The sequence below is a fragment of the Lissotriton vulgaris genome, chromosome 7 (assembly GCF_964263255.1).
Source record: "Lissotriton vulgaris chromosome 7, aLisVul1.2, whole genome shotgun sequence".
Taxonomy (NCBI): Eukaryota; Metazoa; Chordata; class Amphibia; order Caudata; family Salamandridae; genus Lissotriton; species Lissotriton vulgaris.
In genome coordinates this window covers 1,351,975,552-1,351,993,644 of record NC_141695.1, presented here as the reverse complement: position 1 = coordinate 1,351,993,644, position 18,093 = coordinate 1,351,975,552, and the positions used below count along the sequence as shown (strand labels likewise).

At 43.2% G+C, this 18,093-nt stretch overlaps 1 protein-coding gene across 3 annotated transcripts in view; it reads left to right on the top strand.

Moving 5' to 3' along the window:
* ZNF646 (zinc finger protein 646) overlaps positions 1 to 18,093 on the top strand; it is a 202,114-nt gene that overhangs the window by 99,214 nt on the left and 84,807 nt on the right. For 2 of the 3 annotated variants that reach the window (XM_086932036.1, XM_086932037.1), the window contains exon 2: positions 11,004 to 11,057. The gene's annotated coding sequence lies outside the window, so the exon portion shown is untranslated. Of the gene's footprint in view, positions 1 to 11,003; positions 11,058 to 17,744; positions 18,090 to 18,093 lie in introns of those variants that run through there. The other variant, XM_086932038.1, reaches the window with a different exon arrangement.

Sequence of the window (18,093 nt, the reverse complement as noted above, 5' to 3'; positions counted from 1 at the left end):
GGCATTGTAAATCAGAAAACATAAATATAAAGTGTCATTTACAAAACCAATAGCTCCAACTTTCCTACTGCGAGACCTATTGGCAACGCCAGTGCTTGTTAACATATATTTGCAGCCATTGATTTCAGCTCTCAATCAGATGGATTGTCAGATCAACTATGCTGACGACACACAGATCATCATCCAAATTGAGGACTCATCAGGAGCCCAAGCCAGGCTGCATAACATCTTAAAGTTTACAAGTAACTGGATGTCCCCCAACTCCTTGAAGATTAATCCAGAGAAGACCGAAGTGTTGCCTATTACCATCTCGGGCAACCCGTGGAACGATCGCTTCTGGTCCAAGGAGTTGGGTAGGACTCCAGTACCAGCAGGCGTGGTGAAAAGTCTGGGCATCCACATTTATGGTAACCTATCTATGAAGAATCAGTGTCCTCTGTGGTGGGCAGATGCGTCCGCCTCCTTAGGCAACTGCGAAATTTTTTCCAACTGTTGTCCTTTTCTACCTTAAGGAGTGTGGTGTCCGCAATTATCTTAGGACGTTTGGATTACGGGAACGCCCTCTATGTCGGGCTTCCCCAGCAACAACTCTCAAGACTGCAAATAGTCATGAATGATGCCGCTAGATTGATTTTTGGAAAACCCAGGAGCACGCATGCCTCTCCTCTCCTGTGCCAACTACATTGGCTCCCCATTAGGGAGAGGATAATAATCAAAGGCCTATGCTTCGCGCATAAGGCAGTTTATGGCAATGCGCCTAGCTACATCAAAGCCAGATTGTTGCAGTACACCCCTAGGAGGACTCTGCGCTCGTCTGAGGACACTCTTTTGGTTAGCCCTTGCTACAGCCTGCCCACCCTCCGCGGACGTGCCTTTCCGACCACTCTTCCAGCAGCTTGGAACAATCTGCCACTCTGCCTTCGGAAGGAGTCTAATCTACTGCCGTTTAGGCGGATGTTAAAAACGGTGCTCTTTCGAGATGCATGGGGTGTGATATAATCTGGTTGCCTGTTTCTGTAATGTGCGGTCTTTCCAAGTACAAGCGCTTAGAGACCTATTGGTGATAACGCGCTATATAAATTGAATAAATAAAAATAAATAAATAAAAAATGTCCTTAGTGACCCTATTGTACAAGACTTTGTTGGTAAATGCACTGTTCTTACAGGCTTTACAATGTCCACGTGGGGAAAAAACCCTTGAGTCCATGTTCATGTCCCGTGGAGTACTTAGTGATGTCACTATGTACGAGCATATCTCTCAGATTTGTGCCTTTTCTATATGTGATACTAGGTCTCTTGGTTAAAATTCTCCAATGGCATTGTCACATTGTAAAATGTCCCAATCCTTGGAGAGTATACCATAAATCTTTTTAGAATCTGCACTGTATGTCATAATGAGCCGGGTGTTGTTCTCATTGTTATCCTCCTCAACCTCTTTGTCCAAAAGAGTTTGTGTTCTGGGTATTGTATCTCTCTCTCCTTTGCCTTGCGCAGTACCCAGTTTGGATAACCCCTGATTTTGAAACAGTCAATCATTTCCCTGCATTCTAGTTTGTATACTGTTTCGGTGTTGCAGTTCCTTTTGGCCCTCGGCAGCTCTCCATATGGAATGCTCCATTTGAGAGTTTCAGGATGGCTGTTGAGGGCATGAAGAATGCTGTTCCCTGCCGTGCTTTTTCTGAAGAGTGTGGTGAGCAGTTGATTTTCTCTGATTTCAATCTTGACATCAAGATATTCAACTGAGGTCTTACTGATATGACCCGTAAGTACTATGTTTTTGTCATTTATATTGAGTTTGTCAATGAATGTTCTAGCCTCTAGTTTGCTACCCCTCCAGATGACAAATAAATCGTCAATGTATCGCCACCATGTGGTGACGTGCTGAAGGTGCCCTGCATAGGTAGGGCCGGTAAAGATCTCATGCTCCCAGTAACCCATGAAAAGGTTCGCGAAACTGGGAGCAAAGCACGAACCCGTCCCGGTACCAACCACTTGTCTATGCAGGACTCCATCAAACAAGAAGATGTTATTAGACAGACAAAATTCCATCATGCTTATGAGCATCTTGCTGTTTTCCCTAAATCTGAGCGGTCTTTTATTGAGGAAATAATTGCATGCTTCTAAACCCTGCTGGTGGTCTATGATGGAATATAATGATTGGACATCCAAAGTTATTAATAGGTTGTCTGTATCCCATTCTATCTTCTGCAGTTTAGTTAGAAAGCCTTTGGTGTCTTTAATGTAACTGGGTAGATTCATCACCCAGTCACGGAGGTAGTGGTCCACATATTTAGATACATGTTCAGATACACTGCCCCTAGAAGAGACAATGGGACGACCCAGTGGATTAACAGGATCCTTATGCAACTTAGGCAGTAGGAATAAAACTGGAAGTACAGGGTGATCGTTTTTCAAGTATCTGAATTCCTCCCATTCAAGTATTCTTTTGTCCTTCCAGGTTTCTAACCTGTTCCAAATATCTAGGAAACCATTGTTGTAAATCTCTGTCGAAATGGGAATGTAGTATTTATGGTCACCTAATTGTATGTGTGCTTCCACAATGTATTTCTCTCTATCCATAATGACAACATTGCCACCCTTGTCGGCAGGACGGATGACAATGTTGTCATCTTCCATCAAACTCTTCAGTGCTGTCCTTTGAAGATAAGTGAGATTGTCTCTCTGTCCCTGTAGTTGTTCTTCTTGTGTCTATAAGTACAGAGATTTTTACTGACACTATCATGAAATGTGCCTATTGAATTGTGTGGAAGAAGAGGAAAAAATTCGGACTTAGGTTTTAAAGCCTGCACCTGCACTACTATCTATGGTCTCACCTGCATCTAGTAGGATCTGAGTGTTTCCCATACATATGGGCTTGTCGGGTTGTTACCAATATCTTGATTAAATTCATCACCCTGTTCAAGTTGTATCATGTCCGCAAGAGTGTCCGCATCACAAATATTGAGACTGATAGAACTGTCATTCACAGGTGTTTTTATCTCTTATTGGCCCACCCAACCGTTTCAGTTTATGCCATTTATTAAGTTTTAATTTTCGAATAAATTTGTAAAGATCTATTCTTGATTCAGGGTAATTAAATGGCATTGATGGACAGAACGAGAGTCCCAAGCATAGTCATTTTTTCTTTGTCAGTTATTGCCCTGCTCGAGAGATTTACTATGGTTTTATTTACAATTTCTGTATCCATTATCGTCCCCTTCTTGGGCGTCGTTTGTTGTTTCCCATGCCGCCCCTTGCCTTGCCGCTTTTGCCACCTCTGCTGCAGTCTTCTTCTTGAGTTTCTAAGTTTGATTGGCCTCTTCCACGGCCTCTGCCTCTCTGTACCCTTGTTTGTGGTGCCGGAGTCTCCTTGATCGTCCGTCTGCTCCGGCGCAGATGACAATATTCGTCTAAAAAATTCACGGACGTTGAGATTTGTCGAGATTAGTTATTCCTTTCATTGAGACATCTGATTCAGATTCACTGGTGATACAGAGTGTAGTCTGTTGATTTTGTTTGTGTTCACCAGATGCCGCTGCAGAATTGTCTTTGGTGTTATAGAGATGGTCATATTTTCGGCTAAAGGTTAAGATCCTTCCACTCTCATAGTCATTGTAGTCTCTGTCCAATTTCTTTTCTTTTCTTGCCTTGATATCCTCCTCATATTTTTGTAAGCTATCGTTCATGATGTTGATTAGTTTTTCCACTGTATCTGTATCAGACTCTTTTTTTCAATTCTTCCATGCTGTCTTGTATTTGTTTCAATAATATGTCCCTGTCGATCCACGCATATTTTACAAGGATCTCCAACATTTTTCTTGAACTTAATGTAGAGTTCTCAGACCATTCGGTTAGCATGGCGGGGTTGGGGACCTCGTATGTAGGTGTAGTGAAAATACTTAGGCCCCTGGGAACCATCTCTTTATCGATGTCATTTTGTAAAGAGATGGCCTCCCACCATTTGGAAATTTCTCCTCTTTAGTTTCTACATCATACCTCACCTCTATCAACCAACATGATATGATACGTAGTGTAGATCTATGGGGAAGATGGATACAATAAAGGGTCTGTAATCAAGTATTTTACGTAATAACTGACGACCTTTAGACCATATAAACCTATTAATCATGACTTCTAACTTTTTAAACCAGGAGTTGTCAAACATCAATGGGATTGCCCTGAATATATATAAAAACTTTGGTAACACTAGCATCTTGATAATGTTTGTTCTACCAACTATTGAGAGGTGGAGGTTATGCAACCTGTCTAGGTCCCTTCGAACCTTAGCTATAATAGGGACTATATTCAATTCCACCACCTTGTCCAGTTCTGAGGTAATTGTAATACCAAGATAAACGCCTGTTTGTACGTTGACAACCCTATGATCATGACATACTGCATTATTATTCTTAATTATTTGCGTTTTATTAGTATTCAGGGAGTAGCCTGAAACCCTTCCAAAGCTTTTTGCCTCTATTTCCACATTTCGGATAGCCTCCGTGGGTGTTGATGTAAGAACTGCCACATCATCGGCATAAGCAAGTATCTTGCATTCCCCCCTATGCGTAATCAGTGGAGCTATGTCTTCATTTCTTTCCATCCTCCAAATCAAGGGGTCCAAGTACATAGCAAACAACAAAGAGGAGCACGGGCACCCCTGTCTTGTCCCCCTCTTAATTTGAATCTCCCTAGTTAACCCAGAGTTTACCCTTACAGCAGCTACCGGGTTCCTATAGAGTGTTTTTATTGCATTAACAAATCCCTCCCCAAATCCCACTCTTTTTGAGACACACCATAGATAGTCCCAGGAAACCCGATCAAAAGCCTTCTCGGAACAATCTCACTTATCTTCAAAGGACAGCACTGAAGAGTTTGATGGAAGATGACAACATTGTCATCCGTCCTGCCGACAAGGGTGGCAATGTTGTCATTATGGATAGAGAGAAATACATTGTGGAAGCACACCATGACAATTAGGTGACCATAAATACTACGTTCCCATTTCGACAGAGATTTACAACAATGGTTTCCTAGATATTTGGAACAGGTTAGAAACCTGGAAGGACAAAGGAATACTTGAATGGGAGGAATTCAGATACTTGAAAAACGATCACCCTGTACTTCCAGTTTTATACCTACTGCCTAAGTTGCATAAGGATCCTGTTAATCCACCGGTCGTCCCATTGTCTCTTCTAGGGGCAGTGTATCTGAACATGTATCTAAATATGTGGACCACTACCTCCGTGACTGGGTGATGAATCTACCCAGTTACAATAAAGACACCAATTATTTCCTCAATAAAAAGGCTGCTCAGATTTAGGGAACACCGCAAGATGCTCATAAGCATGATGGAATTTTGTCTGTCTAATAACACCTTCCTGTTTGATGGCGTCTCGCATAGACAAGTGGTTGGTACCGCGATGGGTTCGTGCTTTGCTCCCAGTTTCGCAAACCTTTTCATGGGTTACCCGGAGCATGAGATCTTTACTGGCACTACCTATGCAGGGCACCTTCAGCACGTCACCACATGGTGGCGATACATTGACGATTTTATTCGTCATCTGGATGGGTAGCGAACTAGAGGCTAGAAAATTAATTGACAATCTCAATATAAATGACAAAAACATAGTATTTACGGGTCAGTTCAGTAAGACCTCAGTTGAATATCTTGATGTCAACATTGACATCAGAGAAAATCAACTGCTCACCACACTCTTCAGAAAAAACACGGCAGGGAACAGCATTTTTCATGCCCTCAGCAGCCATCCTGAAACTCTCAAATAGAGCATTCCATATGGAGAGCTGCTGAGGGCCAAAAGAAACTGCAACACCAAAACAGCATACCAACTAAAATGCAGGGAAATGATTGACTGTTTCAAAATCAGGGGTTATCCAAACTGGGTACTGCGCAAGGCAAAGGAGAGAGCAGATACGATACCCAGAACACAAACTCTTTTGGACAAAGAGGTTGAGAAGGATAACAATGAGAACAACACCCGGCTCATTATGACATACAGTGCAGATTCTACAAACATTTATGGTATACGCTCCAAGGATTGGCACATTTTACAATGTGACAATGTCATTGGAGAATTTTTACCCAAGAGACCTAGTGTCACATATAGAAAAGGCAAAAATCTGAGAGATAAGCTCGTACATAGTGACATTACTAAGTACTCCACGGGACACTTGGATGGGGCAGAGGGCCCCTGAGGCGAAAATGTGGCTTAAAGACGTAAGGGAATGGACCCTTGCAGAAGAAACACACATGCAAGCTACTAGGAAGGATTAAAAATTACAGGATGATTTGTTAGCGTGACGCACCATGTGTATAGCGGGTCTCATTGTAGACAGACAGTCATCACATAGTGACTCAGAGGGGAGCAGCGGCAAACTATTTTCAGCTCACGGATCAGAATCTAAGGGGGAGAAGAGTGAGGATCATTGATGGGCTGATTGTAAGATGTGCGGGGTGTGGCCTGGCCGATCTTCCTTCTAGATGTCCATAATATACTGTTTTACGATATACTACCACATGAACTTACGTATTAGTCAGATTTTGTCCTCACCAGCGATGTGCCATAATGAGTCTGTCTATCTGCAATCAAATGTTTTTTAACGATGCCTAGGGGTTGGAGGTGGGGCGGGGGGGCACTGTTTGTACTTGCAAAATTGAAAATAAAGTTTTTTTTTAAAAAGTACTCCACGGGACATGAACATGGACTCATAAGTTTTTTCCCATGTGGACACTGTAAAGCCTGAAGAACCGTGCATTTACCAACAAAGTCTTGTACAATAGGGTCACTAAGGACATCAAACAGTTTTTAACACGTTGCACCACATTCGTCATCTATGCGCTGATTTGCCCGTGTGATAAGTGGTACATTGGCAGTACCACCCTACCAGCTAAAAAACGTGTGCTTGAACATTACAGGGCACTCATTCACTGTGATGAAAAATACCCAGTGGCACATCGTTTTAAAGATGTTCACTTTTCTAATGCTTCATTGTTAAAATATGTGATTCTCGAACAAACAGTTAGAAACCCTAGAGGGGGAAATAGGACACTCAAACTGAGACAGAGAGAATCCAAATGGATAGTGGACTTTCGAACTAGACACCCGGGGGTCTCAACCAGGATGAGGAGCTATCAATACATCTCAAAGAGAACTAATATCTGACACACACACATCCATAGAATCTAACTTACGAGTATCTGCACGTCAGTAGAGTAATGACCACCTGATTTCCTTTGTTCCAGATTTCTCTAATATTACTCTTCCCCATGAAAGTATGTACCAACAGTTGTTCATGTGTCTTTATGGTTTTAATTGCTTAGTAATGTGGCTTTTTATTTTTATATTTTATTTTCAGGAGAGGAAAGTAAAAGGGTCCCACTCACTTCACTCACTCTGCACGGGCAACCCATCTTCTTCTTCTCATTTTTTGTCTCCATGAACACATCTGCACTGTCAAACATGGGTTGAACTTAAGAGGATAGGAAGACAGCACCTTTTACAGCAGGTGTATCAAAGTTCACAGTTCCAGGTCTGCCATAACCTCAAGTTTTTCACAACATGTATGTACATGGACATTACAGTTGTATGTATTCTTGCAAATTTGTCTGCCATGGTGAAGTACCACTTATGGTGCAAGTCCACAACTCTCATGCATTTACTTGTTGAATTGCCGCATCACCATGGTAACCGGCATCATTAGAGTGCACATTTTTTTGACAATTCATGATGTCGGGCATTCATCATCTACATCATACCTCACCTGTATCAACCAACATGATATGATACGTAGTGTAGATCTATGGGGAAGATGGATACAATAAAGGGTCTGTCATCGAGTATTTTACGTAATAACTGACGACCCGACAATCTGTAATCACGATCTTGGCAATCCTCTGTATTGACATATAAGGGCATCCATATGAGCCATACTGATATTTCCGCTTATATTTCCCTTTGCATCCACAGCGATAGCATCATGTCTGTATTTGCAATTATCAGATGCAGACTTATGTACATGTTGCGGTTACAATGAAATTCAGGTAAACACAACACATGAGTTACTTGCAGTGTCATTCAAAATGTAGATAATGTAAATAGTATCTTTTGAAGACAATTAAATGTTTTATTCATGCAGAATTATCATTTTCTGTCATTCGCAATTTGCAGTTATATTATTTGCACATTCAAACATGGCGGCCAAAACTGTTGTTCGAAACTAAGAACAGACCTCTTTCTATGTTTAACCCGACTAACCGGCAACTTTATTAGGCTTGTTTGTTTGTCACTTTGGTAACGTGAACAAGGTTTTCCACAAGCCGAAACATGTTGTTGCTGAATAAACACCCTTAAATATGGATTTGAGCTGGCGGTTTTTTGTTTGCTGAGAGCGCATGGCATTCGAATTCCTTAGTGTATTGGAAATTTACTACTGGTGTGCTCCCCTGGCGTATGCGCCACCTCCCACGGTGCCCACGCGACCTGAAGGAGCTCTTTGTTTTGGGAATATATATATATAAATATATATATATATATATTGCTGTTTTCATCCAAAACATCCAATAAGCACAGGAAAGATGAATCGCCGACCCAAAAGTTCTTTGTGCCATATATATGTATATATATGTATATATATGTATATATATGTATATATATGTATATATATATATATATATATATATATATATATAATTCCAAACGCTGTAGTATTCTTCACTTGGCCAACTTGAAAAACAGCACCCACGAACTCTTGCTAAAGCAGTATTTTATTCTTTACAGAAAAATGACAACACTCCACTCAACGCGTTTCGAGACAGTCGTCTCTTGATCACGAGTGCCCTTGGTTGTTACTGATTGGTCTTAAAAAACATGTGGTAAACCAAGTATTCATTAACAGTGACAACAGACTTTCGTTTTTTGTGTGTTCACAATAGTGACAGAAATGACAAAAAATAAACAATACATAAAAAAATAAACAATGCATAATATCATAAGTTGTCTGAATAATGCTGCAAAACAGAAAATTCAATTTCATGTGTAAACAATACATTTCAATTTAGAAGACCTGTCATCAATAATATTTACTCGTTACTTCAATCACGAGTATCCGACTAAATACCTTGCCAGTGCATTTAAGCAATACAACACACCTCCTTCTTCCGCGGTCTGACAGCCCCGTTCTTTCATCCTGCCCAAGTGGGCTTTTTTAAAATCTAAACAAAACTTTATTAGCCGCGACAAACTTCAATGGCTATCTAATTCATGTTGAACTGCGGGGCCAAACAACCCAAAACTCAGTCGGACCAAACAATAATCTAATGGACAATACGTCTTACTTTCATCATTGCCCTAGTAGGCTGATAAATATCTTCCTATTGAATCAAAAGTTCACATATAAACATCACTCAATGCAGATGCTGTTACTCTTTCACGTTTCTTCATGTCACCATGTTCGGATGGCCTGTTGAAAAAAACAAAATAATACAAACAATGTGAAAACCTAAACACTAACAAACAAATAATCCATAATAAGCTAAAATACGAGCATGTTATTTCATAAATATACACTTATCTCATGGGGAATATACTTCAGAAACCTCTAAAAGACTTTTTTATTCATCTAGTTCCTTTCTCTATTTAGACTCTCATGCCATTAAAAAGTCTTCCCTACTGTAGACTATAAGTTATCACTAATCTTACTGGTTGAAATTGTAGCCTAGGTGTACTGCCAGTTCTTCGTCGCAGTTATGACCAATTGGGACTAGCGTTCGATACTGAATGATAAGCCTTTATTCTAGGCGGCGTAGACACTGTACCCTATTCCCTCCTCTTTCACTGAATTTGATCATATCAAGAACACAGAAACTTAACAGATTTGTGTTTTGTTCGTGATGGCTTTGGAAATGACGAGCAATTGGATATTGCTTGTCACCATTCTTGATTGCTCGTAGATGTTCTAAGATTCTAATCTTGGCCTTATGAATTGTGCTGCCAATGTATGCCTTTTTACATGGGCAAAACACTGCATACACTGCAAACTCAGTATTGCAGGATGTGTGTTCTGAGATACGATATGGTTGATAGTGAGGTGATAATTGCACTTCTTTCATATTTTTACTGTTTTTGCACGCTTTGCATTTTCTACATGTGTAAAAGCCTTGTATTCTCAGGATTCTTGCTTTAGGTGGTTCTACTGCCCTACATAAAAGATCTTTCAATGACTTTGCTCTCCTAAAAGTGACTTGAGGGGATACATTGACACACTTAGCTATATCAGGATCAGTATGTAAGATTGGCCACAATTTTTCCAAACCTTTCCAAATCTTATATGCCTGATTGCTGTAAGTCGTAATAAAACAAGTATTTTCAGCATTTTCTATAGATAGATCTACTTTTTCTTTTTCTGCCAATAAGGCTTCTCTAGGTCTTTCCGCTACCGAAGACTTCGCTTTGTTGATTACTTTTGATGAATACCCTCTAGCGAGGAATCTTTCGGTCATAATCGCTTCTTCAACCAAAAAACTTTGTTCGGTGCTGCAGTTTCTTTTTGCACGAAGCAGTTCGCCCACCGGAATGCTATTGATGAGCGAACGTGGATGGCAACTTAGCGCATGAAGGATACTATTTCCTGCTGGGGTTTTTCTGAAAAGTAAACTTTCTAATCTATTGTTTTCAACCTTCAATTTCAAATCCAGAAACTCAAGGCGGTCTCTTGACCACTGACTTGTTAGGTGTAGATTGAATTCGTTAACATTCAAAGAATTGACAAATTCCGTGAAAGAACTGCTTGATATATATACACACACACACACACACACATGTATTCGTTGTAGATAAGTGATGCTGTATGACAACCTGTATCACATAAAAAATGAAAATTCTGTGTATTATATCAATGCATTTTATACATAGATACAAATGTTGCTGTATTTAAGGTCATTGTCCACTGTCACACGGATTTAATTTTAAATCCTTTTGCCTTTGTAGCTCGGTAGGACGAAAGAAGAGCTGAGAAATGGAGCCAGTTGTCTCTCTGAAAAGGTAATCCCATTGCCCTGCATCCAATTCACATCTTTCCTGAAATGCCACTTTATGTATGCGAAACTGTACAGGCTGCAGTGAGAGAAAGGTCTTTTGTAATACAGAATCTATAGCTTAACACATGAATAACTCTATGTCAGTCCTACAGGCCTTTACAAGGTACCAGCTGCCCAGGAAACCTCCCCCTTTCAAAAGAGGGTAGTTTGCTTTTGCAGTAATGTGGTAACATATGCATTATGAATGCAGAAGTCCTGTTTTCTTCTGTTCTGCATAATTGTTTATCTTCTGTTTGTCTACATAGTGTAAGAACTTTCTTTTCTAGAATAATTGGACAGTACACAACATTTTGTCTACTGTATGCCTTTGCCAGATTTCATTAAAAAAATGCGGCATATGATTTAGATGGGACATATATTGATTTGTACATCCTCTACATCGCACTAACACTACGATCATCACATGGAGATTTATGAATCTTGAAAAAGTTACAAATTACAATTTCAAAACCTCAAAGTTCGTTTGCTTGCCCAGTCAGTTTAGTACTGTCAACACGTTTCTATTATGCAAGGATATTAAAGTTGGCCTTCGGTGTTGTATCTTTGTTACACAATACAGCATAGTAACAGGTCTTACAAGGCTATGAAGCTAATGATCGTTGATCAGGGTTCACCGCTGACTTCAAATGGGTTTCTAGCAGTTAGAGGCACAAAGTTACAAATAACTGTTGTATGGTGCCTGTTGGCTCACAGGATGCAGTCATCCAATGACAAGCAATTGACTTTACCTTATGTATTCTTTTAAAACTGGGGAAATCAGAGAAGCTTTCCCAGTGGCTTGTATGCATAATAACTGACAAAAGGCCATGAACTATCCTAGATGGGCTGAGCCTTCACTCTGTTTCTTTTGCTGTCTAGTTCCTACTTTTGAGTCAGTGGGACTTTACAACATAAGGGATTTAGCTTCATAGCTCGTAAAATAACCAAATGTTTTGACAACTACTCACAACCAATACTTTAAATCTTGTGTGATTTTCTTGAAGTTTTTCAGGCTCCTCTGTAATCATCTCCACAAGTGTTGACTGTCCCAACACTAGTGTAAATACATGTAATTAAAAAAAAATTAAAACAAGATCTACTTAAATGTTCAAAACCAGCCACCAACCCTAAAATGTAAATATTGAAGGTAGATCTTTTTAGAATACATTGCACAATAGTTTGACCCGTAGTAGCGACAGCTGTCTGTCAAATGGAGAACCCCAAGTAAGCTGTAAAAATGAACCTCTCTGTAGGTGTATTTGGCATCTGGAGGAAACATCGAAAAAGTTCTGATTCTAATCTTACATAATCTGGCTGAGGGTAGGGAGGATAGAATTTGGTAGTTCAGGTGAAACTCAAAGATTTATGGTTTACACAATCACAATGTGAAAGTAAGTAACTTTTTTCACAAGTTCTTCCTCTTCATCTTATAGTCACTTTAGATTCAATTTCTTGCATGTTTCTACCACCATCTTGCACTTTCTCTCTCTTTGTCACTCTTGCAGGTTCCTTTCCATCCATGCTTTTTCCCTTTGTTGCATTTTTCCTATGATTTTCTCCATTTTTAGGTCTCGGCTTCGAGACCTATTGCAGCCGAGTTGCTCCTCAAGGGAGACAGACCGGGGCACGAGCGCCGATTGCACCTCGTGGACGCGCACCCCCCACCCCGCCGTGCACATCTCTTGCTCCAACTGTACACAGCCAGTCAGCCTCTCGCCTCTCAATCGCGTGCGTGCACACACACACATACAAGCGCACAGAGACACACACACACACCCCCTCCCCACTACAACTAAGCCCCACACCGCACACCCAGACACACGCAGACACACATTCCCCCCCCCACTCACCATGCTCTTTCAGCGTGTCCCTCTCCCTCTGCAGCAGGTCAGTCTCGGCATCAGGCTCCTTGTCTTCTCAAGCGATCCTCTTCAGCTGGTGTGCACGCTCACTGTGACGTCTCGTGGGCTCCCACCTCGTGCACTACTCATGCCTGAACCTGGGGAACGGGATCGTTTTTGTGGTGTCTCGCGCTGGTGCGCGTGCAGCAGTTCTAGCGCGGAGCAGGTCGGGATATATGGGGGGGGGGGCACTTTGCTTGTTTACGTTATTTGTTTAGTTCGGTTTCAGGCGAGTTCGAGAAGGAGAGCTCCGTGAGTCACCCGCAGGTAAAAGAGAAAGATATTAGTGCACATTGTTTACAGTGATACGTGAATCGCCGCTGGTCATGGCTGCGTTTGTAAGCAGGCCATGCTTGCGGAGTTGCACTATCGTTGCGTGTGTGCACTCGAGGACAAGTGCTGCGGGGGTCAGCGAGACCCTGCGCTGCCTTCTGGATCAACAAACGCGTGTCTCGTTTCTGTGTGATGCTGGATCGTAGTAACTGGTCAAGCCAACAAACGGTATGTAGATTGCCTACCCTTCCCTGAGGTCAGAATGGTTCCACCTTTGAACGCTACATTGGTCACTCATGAATGGGGGCACTTCATAGTTGCGTCCAGTTGTGAGGTGTTACTCAGAGAAGCTTGCACTCTTGCAACACCTGCCATATCAGCGCGGTGTCTATTAATGATAATTTGTATTGTTGAAAAAAAAGCCAAACCATTTTCTTTTTCTTGAGCTTTTCCTTTTCTCTCACTTATCTCTTCCAACACCTCGTTTATCTTTTTTGCCTTCTGTTTTTCTTTTCCCCCTCTGTGCCTTTGTTTCTTTCGTTCATCTTCTTTCACTTCTATTTATTTCACTTTTTTCACTTTGACTTATGTCTCATTCCTTCCTCTCCTGCAGTTAAACTTTTTCACAGTCTACGGGCTTCATTTCTTGGTTAAATTTACATTTTATTTTCGGTACTTCTCTTATTTATTCAAATGTATATAGAGCGGACATTCCCCAAAGGTGCTACAGCGCTTTGCAATATAAATATGTCCTTTCGTTACATGGATGTTACAGATGGTTTCAAATTAACAAACACTACCAAAGTAGGTACGAGGTTAAGAAGTTACAAAAAGTAAATATTTACAAAAATCACATGAAAGAACACAAACAAGAGTATGAACAAGAGGCACATGGCAGTAAAAGGTTGAGGTAGTGTGGGTGTCTGTGCAAGGAGCTGATTGCAGTGTCCTCAATAACGTGTGTGTGTGTGTGGGGGGGTTGGAGGAGAAGGACTTTCAGGTCAGTTTTGAAAGTCGCTACCGAGGCTGTGCGGAACCAAAGCCGGCCCCAGGGAGCATGACGGGGCAAAAAGATCGCCTGCTTCGATGTTTTGTGTTAGAAGAATGGTAATTATTGTTGCTCGTTTTTTGTAATCAAGACACCGGAAGGGTTTCTGCCCAGGTGACGCATTGAGCGATGGGCGGGGTTAATTGTGTAAGGGTGAGTGGGGCGAATGCTTCAATTTATAGCGGCTGCAGCCGAGAGAACTTTCAGTGCAGTCGGCTTTAAGTTGGAAGATGCCTGGGGGCTGTGGGACGCCAGCCGGGGACAGCTGCAAGCACAGGGCTGATTGGTCCTCCTCCCACACCCCCTCCCCCCTTCTCATGGCCTCGCTCTTCCTCCCCCTGAGGCAGGTTCTCTCAGCTCTGCCAACCACCACCCAGACCCCTCATTAAGACTCCTTCCTGGAGGCCTCACATCCCCTCGGCTCGGCGGCTGTGCGCGGCTCCCCGCTTAGGCGAGGGTAAGCGCCGGCGGGCAGGGGCAGGGGCAGGCGCATTGATGAGGCGGGCACAGAGAGTGGACCATGGCAAGGGCTGGGGGCAGGGTGTGCCAGGGCTCACTGTAAGCAACAGGGGCACAGTCCAGCAAATAAAATAAAGGGCACAGGGAGTGGACCATAGCAAGAGCTGTGGCACACGGGTCTATGCCAGGGGACAATGCAACAAATTTGGGCTGAATGGGTGAAGTCAGCGCATTGAATGGGAGATGACCCCGGGGAATGAAGACGGGGCGGGGTGAGTGGGGATACCCAACAATGTAAAAAATGCTGGGTACATGGAGGGGGGAGGGTCACAGGTCACGGAAGTTAGGAGGGGCCGGAAGGTCAGAACTGTCCACAATGAAAGAATGGAGAGGAAGGAAGCACGCGGAAAATGTAAACAGTGGGGGGAGGCAGTTGTAGGCGGTGGCACTCACAAACAAGGGAAACAGATATGTAATGGAGGTGCCGCTGGGAGGATGGTCGTTGGAACTTCGACCAAGTTAAACGGAATAGGGCACCGCAGGTGGGCCCAGTGTTTAGGGACAGCCCGTCATTTGTGTAAACCTGGCGTCGCTAGCTTCGAAAGCAGGCCGAGCCGATCTAGCCTTTCACTACTCCTAGGTCGATAACATGAGCATCAGGAGCCAAGTAAGGGCAACACCTGTTGTTTTCACAGCTACAAAACATCAATCACCCGTCACGTTTGTGGGCACGGTTAACACAATGGGGTTTTTTTGCGTCCACTTTTTGCCTCGCCTCCTGGACTCTTGTTGGCTTTGTGTTTTTTTTTCTTCAATGAGCTTGTTCAAGCCTAGCAGTAGTAGCGTGCTAATCACCTGGGCGGGTCCGGCCTCTGGGTCCTTTGTGCTCCCCGCGGAGCGAGCAGGAAGTCGCCCATGTGGTGCCTAGCTTTATGAAAGGAGGTTTCGATTCAAAGCTCCGCCCGAGTTACAAGAGGGCAGTTTGGACATAAGGTTCATGTTTTAGTTGAAAATAAAAACAAAGTTTCTCAGATGCTGTATTAATATTTGTAAGCTGCTCTTCTGCAGTTAGTGCGGCCTCCTAGCGCTGACTGTATTGGCAGGCGCTGCGAGGATCGTATAGCGCAGGTGTGGCGCGGGCTGGGTCTACTTTTAACTGTTGACGATGCTCGTGTTTGGGTGCGGGGCTTTGAAGCATAGGCGCCGGAATGCGTGGTGTAAGGGAGGAGGGGGGCCGGGGTGAAGAAGCACCCCCAAAATAACCACGATGAAAAAGCAATAAACATCTCTTTAAAATGTGTGTTTAACTTGTCACCTTTCCCGAGGCCGAGGCCAAATATAGAAGGAGAGTCCCCGGGGTGAGGGTGTGTGTGTGTCTCTTTCGCTGTGTGTGTGTGTGTGTGTGTGTGTGTGTGTGTGTGTGTGTGTGTGGCTCCGTGTGTGTGGGTGTGGTGCAAATGCAATAGGTCTCGTATTTGCAAGAGATTAAGCTATTGGGATTGTAAATGACAGTGGCATTTTTTTTTTTTTACTGTTGCTGCTCATGCACTGTGTGCTTCCACTTTAGCTGTTCACGAGGTGTGCGCCCCCCTCCTACCTGCGGGTGAATTGTATGCACCTATCCCAGTTGTTAATGCGCCTGTTCCCTCGTTGTGCTTGCTTTTCTGCCACCCCCTGCCCCCTCGCTGTGCTTGCTCCCCTGCCCCCTGGCTGTGCTTGCTCCCCTGCCCCGTGGCTGTGCTTGCTCCCCTGGCTGTGCTTGCTCCCCTCCCCTTCCCCCTGGCTGTGCTTGCTCCCCTGGCTGTGCTTGCTCCCCTGCCGCCTCGCTGTGCTTGCTCCCCTGCCGCCTCGCTGTGCTTGCTCCCCTGCCCCCTCGCTGTGCTTGCTCCCCTGCCCCCTTGCTGTGCGTGCTCCCCTGCCCCCTCGGTGTGCTTGCTTTTCTGCCCCCTGTTCCCTCGTTCTGAGCGTTTTTTCTGGCCTCTGTTCCCTGTGTGTGGCTCTGTGTGTGTGGTTCTGTGTGTGGGGCAAATGCAATAGGTCTCGCATTTGCGAGCGATTAAGCTATTGGCATTGTAAATGGCAATTCCATTTATTTATGTTTTTAAAAAAAAACATAAATAAAAATAATGTCATGAGCAATGCCAATAGCTCTAACTTTAAGAATGCCGAGACCATTGCATTGTAAATGCTTGTTCTTTCTCCCTTTTCTACTTTTCTCTCTCTTGCTCAAAATCTGAAAATAAATATGTTGTGGCCCCCAATTTAGGCTAGTTTTGCGTTTTAATTTAAGAACAATACATTTCTTGTTTCAAATAAAGAATCCTGACCGAACCCATTGCCTCGTTTATCAGACCTCAAAACCCAGTCCACTTTTCCCAAAACATAAGTGCTGGTGCCCACCATCTGCAGCCACTGCGACAAATGAAGCACTGGGTCCCTCCTGAGAGTCGTTATACAGCTGAATGCTGTAACCAGGTCTTTGGTGTATATGTCATTATTAAGAGAGTAAATGTGAACAGGGTGCAATGTAACCTCTTGTTAACACCCATTAGATTGCGGTGTTCTGCTCCTCACCTAGTGCATGTGAACTACTGAAAGATATGAGAACTTATTTTTTTATGAACTGCTAAATACCACACGGCTAATGCTTCTAAGTGTTGTAAATTACAGATGCTACAATTTCTCAATGTATTCTGCTCAATTTACCCACCTCAGAAAGCTTTAAGGGTGAGTCGCTTTTGCTGAAATTCGAGCCTTTGACCTTTTGAACACTGCAAAATACAGAGAGTGATTAGCTCACTGAGCCAAACTCTTCGATGTGTCCTCTAGTTGGATGCTCATCCATAGCATTCCTGGCAGATGATGGGATATGTTGGAAGACTGCCTGAGCCAGAATGATCATTGTGGATCAGAGAGTCTGAGGCAAGCGTGATAGGAGTTGGTAATGAAGCTGGTGCTCTCCATCCCACAGGGAACGCCCTTGGAAAAGGCCCTGCCTGGATAAGGCCTGCTAGAGTGACCCAGCCCAGGACCTGAGGCGGTCCATTGGTACCTTTCAGGTGGGCTCTTGGCGAACACTGAGAGACTGACAGGTAATCATTTGGGGCTGTTTCCTCCCCTTAACCATCCTGGAGATTGGAACGACCATGGACCTCTCATACCACTCGAAATTATCAAAGAAAGAGGCAGGCGCTGGAGACTGGAAGGCAGGAAACAGGAGTTTATTCCAAAGGAGCTGAACACGTCAAATCAGACAACAGGGTATCGTCTCGAGGTGCTCTAAACGCATCTCTGAGGCCTGGCCTCTTACATACAGGTTT